At 42.8% G+C, this 8,108-nt stretch overlaps 1 long non-coding RNA gene across 1 annotated transcript; it reads right to left on the reverse strand.

Moving 5' to 3' along the window:
- Positions 1 to 373: 373 nt before the first annotated feature.
- LOC129631662 (uncharacterized) lies at positions 374 to 7,711 on the reverse strand. Its single transcript, XR_008704146.1, has 3 exons — positions 6,890 to 7,711; positions 1,334 to 1,410; positions 374 to 509 (listed from the first exon to the last, which is right to left on the reverse strand). It is a non-coding gene; the product is annotated as an uncharacterized LOC129631662 (long non-coding RNA).
- Positions 7,712 to 8,108: the final 397 nt, after the last annotated feature.

Here is an 8,108-nt window from a genome sequence, read left to right on the forward strand (position 1 = left end):
GCCTGGTGGGCTGCTGTCCATTGGGTCGCACAGAGTCAGACATGACTGAAGCGACTTAGCAGCAGCAGCAGGGGGTTTTTGGCAACAGTTATAAAGTGGACAGTCAGCTTTCGAGGTGACTTTGGTTCTGGGCTCTGCTTCTGTGGCCTTGGTGCAAGACCTCACACCTGTGCCCTGGGGTTCAGGATTCAGTGTTCCTCCCTCTTATTAATGGGCCAAATCTTTGGCCCCTTTATACCCTGCTCATGTCTAACTACCTGCCTATCCTCTCTTGCGACGTGGGGACCCGAGTCATTGGGGAAAGGGGCAGAAACTGCTCTGGCTTCTTCCTGCTGGACAGGAGGGTCGTGGGGTCGTGGGGTCCTGGTCCCAATGCCCACACTGTCAGTGTGCATTTTTGGAGGGAGATGAGCGTCTGTGGAATGAGAAAGCCGCTTGTTCTCGCATAGTCCGTGTGTCAACCAGCTGGTATCCTTGTTGCATCAGCATCTGGAGATTTTATTTGTATTCTAGAAGAAACAAACTTAACAAGAAGGTTAGAGATACACGGCCTGAAGATTAATACAAGTAGAAAAACTGCCGAGGGGCCTAAAAGAGGGGCTAGTCAGGAGAACCAAGGCCAGACACTGGTCTGTGATGTTGGGGCTTCTCTAGGTAAGAGAAGATGCAAGAATTGGGGTTCATGAAAATCTTTACTTGAAAACGTCTAACTATCTGAAGGCCTGTCCTGCCAGTTTTTCTTAGAGCACAGAATGCCTCATTCATCATTTCCACCCTGAATTCCTTTCTGCAGCTGTAGAAGGTCAGCAGCTGTAGTGGCTCCTGATTCATCTTTGTAGAGGCAGATGGCAAGTGCCAGCTTCCAGCCTCAGACTCCCTTCATGGCCATAGATTTGAGCATGGTTTTGGGGGCATATTGTGATCACTTTGTCCCATGATGTTAGGAATGCTCGTCTAGCGAAGATATATTAGGAATGCTCGTTCCCAGGTCTAGCGAAGATGTTTTGATTGTCCACTCAATGTGCTGTTACTGGACTAGGCTACGAAAGTAGCAAAAGTCCTGGATCATATCTGCCTTACTAGTAGTCTCTTATATTGCATGAAAATATTCTGTCTTTTTGCTTCTTCTCATACCTAGAGTTACATTATTATAATCATTGATCTCATATGGAACTATAGATCATCCTTTATCAGAGACTCAGTCACACAATTGGTAATGCAAAAGACAACAATTCTGTATGATAGGCAATATAGAAAGCAATATAGCTAGCAGTAATAGTAATGCCACAAGGAAGAATTTAAGAACTTTTATTAGGGGTAGCCCAGTATTTACCTTGTCGTCTGACGTAGTTTGTTGAATGACTATCAGCTGGTGTTAATCCTCTGGTTGTAGATCATGGAGCCTCTGCTCTTTATCCAAAGGTTGATTATGAAGTTAGTCTTCTGAAACAAACTTAGAATGTCCTCTTATTAACTTAATTAAATTTTATAATAACAAATAATTATTTCAGAAGTGAATCTTAATAAACACTAACCTTAATTAACAACAGTAGGATTTAATATTCAGTGAGACAAATTTTTTTCTACAATTACCCTAATTTTTATTAAACACATCCAAGGTAAGGAGCAATGGCTGCACTTTGCTGGAGCAGCCGAGAAGAGATACCCCACGCCCAAGGTAAGAGAAACCCAAGTTAGATGGTAGGTGTTGCAAGAAGGCATCAGAGGTCAAACACACTGAACCCATACTCACAGAAAACTAGTCAATCTAATCACACTAGGACCACAGCCTTGTCTAACTCAATGAAACTAAGCCATGCCCGTGGGGCAACCCAAGACGGGCGGGTCATGGTGGAGAGATCTGACAGACTGTGGTCCACTGGAGAAGCGAATGGCAAACCACTTCAGTATTCTTGCCTTGAGAACCCCATGAACAGTATGAAAAGGCAAAATGATAGGATACTGAAAGAGGAACTCCCCAGGTCAGTAGGTGCCCAATATGCTATTGGAGATCAGTGGAGAAATAACTCCAGAAAGAATGAAGATTTGGAGCCAAAGCAAAAACAATACCCAGCTGTGGATGTGACTGGTGATAGAAGTGAGGTCCGATGCTGTAAAGAGCAATATTGCATAGGAACCTGGAATGTCAGGTCCATGAATCAAGGCAAATTGGAAGTGGTCAAACAAGAGCTGGCAAGAGTGAATGTTGACATTCTAGGAATCAGCGAACTGAAATGATCTGGAATAGGTGAATTTAACTCAGATGACCATTATATCTACTACTGCGGGCAGGAATCCCTCAGAAGAAATGAAGGGGCCATAATGGTCAACAAAAGAGTCTGAAATGCAGTACTTGGATGCAATCTCAAGAACGACAGAATGATCTCTGTTCATTTCCAAGGCAAACCATTCAACATTACAGTAATCCAAGTCTATGCCCCAACCAGTTACGCTGAAGAAGCTGAAGTTGAACGGTTCTATGAAGACCTACAAGACCTTTTAGAACTAACACCCAAAAAAGATGTCCTTTTCATTATAGGGAACTGGAATGGGAAAGTAGGAAGTCAAGAAACACCTGGAGTAACAGGCAAATTTGGTCTTGGAATACGGAATGAAGCAGGGCAAAGACTAATAGAGTTTTGCTGAGAAAATGCACTGGTCATAACAAACACATTCTTCCAACAACACAAGAGAAGACTCTACACATGGACATCACCAGATGGTCCACACCGAAATCAGATGGATTATATTCTTTGCAGCCAAAGATGGAGAAGCTCTATACAGTCAGCAAAAACAAGACCAGGAGCTGACTGTGGCTCAGACTATGAACTCCTTATTGCCAAATTCAGACTGAAATTGAAGAAAGTAGGGAAAACCACTAGACCATTCAGGTATGACCTAAATAAAATCCCTTATGATTATACAGTGGAAGAGAGAAATAGATTTAAGGGCATAGATCTGATAGACAGAGTGTTTGATGAACTATGGACTGAGGTTCGTGACATTGTACAGAAGACAGGGATCAAGACCATCCCCATGGAAAAGAAATGCAAAAAAGCAAAATGGCTGTCTGGGGAGGCCTTACAAATAGCTGTGAAAAGAAGAGAAGCGAAAAGCAAAGGAGAAAAGGAAAGATATAAACATCTGAATGCAGAGTTCCAAAGAATAGCAAGAAGAGATAAGAAAGCCTTCTTCAGCGAACAATGGAAAGAAATAGAGGAAAACAACAGAATGGGAAAGACTAGGGATCTCTTCAAGAAAATCAGAGATACCAAAGGAACATTTCATGCAAAGATGGGCTCGATAAAGGACAGAAATGGTATGGACCTAACGGAAGCAGAAGATATTAAGAAGAGATGGCAAGAATACACAGAATGTACAAAAAAGATCTTCACGACCCAGATAATCACGATGGTGTGATCACTGACCTAGAGTCAGACTTCCTGGAATGTGAAGTCAAGTGGGCCTTAGAAAGCATCACTACAAACAAAGCTAGTGGAGGTGATGGAATTCCAGTTGAGCTATTCCAAATCCTGAAAGATGCTGCTGCTAAAGTGCTGCACTCTATATGCCAGCAAATTCGGAAAACTGAGCGGTGGCCACAGGACAGGAAAAGGTCAGTTTTCATTCCAATCCCAAAGAAAGGCAATGCCAAAGAATGCTCAAACTACTGCACAATTGCACTCATCTCACATGCTAGTAAGGTAATGCTCAAAATTCTCCAAACCAGGCTTCAGCAATACATGATCCGTGAACTTCCTGATGTTCAAGCTGGATTTAGAAAAGGCAGAGGAACCAGAGATCAAATTGCCAACATCCGCTGGATCATGGAAAAAGCAAGAGAGTTCCACAAAAACATCTATTTCTGCTTTATTGACTATACCAAAGCCTTTGACTGTGTGGCTCACAATAAACTGTGGAAAATTCTGAAAGAGATGGGAATGCCAGACCGCCTGATCTGCCTCTTGAGAAACTTGTATGCAGGTCAGGAAGCAACAGATAGAACTGGACGTGGAACAACAGACTGGTTCCAAATAGGAAAAGGAGTTTGTCAAGGCTGTATATTGTCACCCTGCTTATTTGACTTTATATGCAGAGTACATCATGAGAAACGCTGGACTGGAAGAAACACAAGCTAGAATCAGGATTGCCGGGAGAAATATCAATAACCTCAGATATGCAGATGACACCACCCTTAAAGCAGAAAGTGAAGAGGACCTCAAAAGCCTCTTGATGAAAGTGAAAGTGGAGAGTGAAAAAGTGGGCTTAAAGCTCAACATTCAGAAAACGAAGATCAAGGCATCCGGTCCCATCACTTCTTGAGAAATAGATGAGGAAACAGTGGAAACAGTGTCAGACTTTATTTTTCTGGGCTCCAAAATCACTACAGATGGTTACTGCAGCCATGAAATTAAAAGACACTTACTCCTTGGAAGGAAAGTTATGACCAACCTAGATAGCATATTTAAAAGCAGAGACATTACTTTGCCAACAAAATTCCGTCTAGTCAAGGCTATGGTTTTTCCTGTGGTCATGTATGGATGTGAGAGCTGGACTGTGAAGAAAGCTGAGTGCCGAAGAATTGATGCTTTTGAACTGTGGTGTTGGAGAAGACTCGTGAGAGTCCCTTGGACTGCAAGGAGATCCAACCAGTCCATTCTGAAGGAGATCAGCCCTGGGATTTCTTTGGAAGGAATGATGCTAAAGCTGAAACTCCAGTAGTTTGGCCACCTCATGCGAAGAGTTGACTCATTGGAAAAGAGTCTGATGCTGGGAGGGATTGGGGGCAAGAGGAGAAGGGGACGACAGAGGATGAGATGGCTGGATGGCATCACTGACTCGATGGCCGTGAGTCTGAGTGAACTCCGGGAGTTGGTGATGCACAGGGAGGCCTGGCGTGCTGCGATTCATGGGGTTGCAAAGAGTCGGACACGACTGAGCCACTGATCTGATCTGATCTGATCTTATTAAACACAGCCAAGACTAATTTGCTTTTAATATGTTTGGTCCGTTGACTGTAGATGTCATAGGTCTGTCATCAGTTTTCTTTTTCTTTCTTTTTTTTTTTTTTTGTCATCAGTTTTTGTTGAGGTGGATTTTTTCTTCTAATGGTCCCCACTATATTTGAGATTTCTTTGAGACAGGCTTTTTATTTACCTGATAAGGTTGTTCCGGATATCTGGCTCTAGGTGAGTGATCACACCATCATGGTTATCTGAATCATGAAGATCTTTTTTGTACAGTTCTTCTTTGTTTTGTTGCCACCTCTTCTTAATAGTGTCTGCATCTGTTATGTCCACACCATTTCTGTCCTTTATTGTGCCCATATTTGCATGACATGTTCCCTTGGTATCTCCAATTTTCTTGAAGAGATCTCTAGTCTTTCCCATTCTGTTGTTTTCCTCTATTACTTTGCATTGATCACTGAGGAAGGCTTTCTTATCTCACCTTGCTATTCTTTGAAATTCTGCATTCAAATGGGTATATCTTCATGACCCAGATAACCATGATGGTGTGATCACTCACCTACAGCCATCTTGGAATGCGAAGTCAGTGGGTCTTAGGAAACATCACTACAAAAAAAGCTAGTGGAGGTGATAGAATTCCAGTTAAGCCATTTCAAATCCTAAAAGATGATGCTGTGAAAGTGCTGCACTCAATATGCCAGCAAATTTCGAAAACCCAGCAGTAACCACAGGACTGGAAAAGGTCAATTTTCATTCCAATTCCCAAGAAAGGCAATGCCAAAGAATGTTCAAACTAGCGCACCATTGCACTCATCTCAATCGCTAGCAAAGTCATCATCAAAATTCTCCAAGCCAGGATTCAACAGTACGTGAACCAAGAACTTCCATATGTTGAAGCTGGATTTAGAAAAGGCAGACAAACCAGAGATCAAATTGCCAGCATCAGTTGAATCATTGAAAAGACAAGAGAGTTCCAGAAAAACATCTACTTCTGCTTTATTGACTATGCCAAGGCCTTTTACTGTGTGGATCACAGGAAACTGTGGAAAATTCTGAAAGGGATGGGAATATCAGACCACCTTACCTACCTCCTTAGTAATCTGTATGCAGGTGAAGACGCAGCAGTTAGAACCGGACATGGAACAACAGACTGGTTCCAAATTGGGAAAGGAGCCTGGCGTGCTTCAGTCCATGGCGTTGCCAAGAGTCAGACACGACTGAGCAACTGAACTGAACTGATTAACGTAATAGTGAATATTTCCCAGTTTACATGAGCCTGAAATTCATATAGTTTACTTTTTCTTGAATTCAGAATCGCTTGATTTGTAAGCGCTTACTTTAGTGTATGTGTTTTAGTCGCTCAGTTGTGTCTGACTCTTCGCAACCCCATGGACTGTCGCCCGCCATGCTCCTCTGTCCATGGAATTCTCCAGGCAAGAATACTGGAGGGGGTAGCCATTCCCTTCTCCAGGGGATCTTCCCGACCCAGGGATTGAACTTGGCTCTTCTGCATTGCAGGCAGATTCATTACTTTCTGAGACACCAGGGAAGCCCAATAGAAAATTAAAGTTAGCCAGAAAAAACCACCACCACCACCACCACCACCACCCAGTGTGGAGCATGAAGAAATGCTGCCGCCTTGTGGCCGCTTTTGGTAACAACAATGGAAACCTCTGTGCTAATGGGTACTTAAAAGTCAGTCACCAAGCCTGAGGGGATGTGGGAAAAAACACCTATCCTTAACAACTGTCCTTGGGGAGGTTCTGGAAAAAGATTTCAGATGAGGGCAGATGGTCAAGAAGACAATCTCGAGAGATCGTTTTTGCTCACAGTGTTGTTTCTTTTTAATCACACCAAAAACTTTCAACATCATGAATCTTATAAAAATGCAAAGCAAACTACAACGAGGTATCAGCTCATACCTGTCAGAACGGCCTTTGTCAAAAGGTCTACAAGCAATAAATTCTGGAGAGGTTGTGGAGAAAAGGGAACACTCCTACACTGATGCCGCCAATGCATGTTGTGAACAGCCAGGATGCAGGAGAGGGTGGAGGTTCCTTAAACAGAGAAAAGTGAAAGAATTTACATCTGTCCCTAACCACTTGCGGAAAAAGAAACTCCAAATCAATGAAAGAGCTAAATGGAGGGACTACGCTAAACCGCTGGAGGAAAATACACGCAGAACATGCTTTGACATAAATCGCAGCAAGTTCTTTTTGGATCAACTCTTACAAGAGGGAAAATGAAAGCAAAACTCAACAAAAGGGACCTCATTAACCTCAAAAGCTTTTCAACAGCACGGAAAACCCTGAAGGAAAGAAGGCAAACCTCAAAATGGGGGAAAAAATGTTTGCCACCAAATTTAAAAACAAGGAATTCATCTCCAAAACATGCAAACAGTTCATACAGCTCAATACATATACATATATATATAACAATCAACCCAATAGAATACGGGCCAAAGATCTAAACCGACATTTGTCCAAAGAAACTATCCAGATGGACATAAGCACATGAAAAGATGCTCAGGATCACTGTTAGTGAAATGCCACTCAACCGCAATGAAGTGTCAACTTACCCCTCTCAGAATGACCATCTTTGAAAAGTGAAAGTGTTAATCACTCAGTCGTGTTTGACTCTTTGCAACCCCATAGACTGTAGCCTGCCAGGCTCCTCTGTCCATGGGAATGCTCTAGGCAAGAATACTAGAGTGGGTTGCCGCTTCCTTCTCCAGGGGATCTTCCCAACCTAGGGACTGAACCCAGGTCTCCCGCCTTGCAAGCAAATGCTTTACCATCTGAGCCACCGGGGAAGCCCTTAATCTTCAAAAGAGCTATAAAAAATTAAGTGCAGCTGAGGGCAAGGGGAATAAGGAATCCTCCTATACTGTTTCAGAGATGTATATGGGTGGGTGCAGCCACGAAGGAGAACGGTGTGGAGATTCCTTAAAACACCAAATACAGACTTACCGCCTGATCTGGCAAGCCCACTCCTTGTCTTAAATCCAGAGAAACTCATAATTTAAAATGATACCCGAACCTCTGTTTTCAAGGCAGCAGTATTGACAACCTCCAAGACAGACCATCCACCAAAATGTTCATCAATAGAGAAATAAAGGGTAACTGGTCCATCTATATACTG

The sequence above is a fragment of the Bubalus kerabau genome, chromosome 17 (genome assembly GCF_029407905.1).
Source record: "Bubalus kerabau isolate K-KA32 ecotype Philippines breed swamp buffalo chromosome 17, PCC_UOA_SB_1v2, whole genome shotgun sequence".
NCBI classification, from domain to species: domain Eukaryota; kingdom Metazoa; phylum Chordata; class Mammalia; order Artiodactyla; family Bovidae; genus Bubalus; species Bubalus kerabau.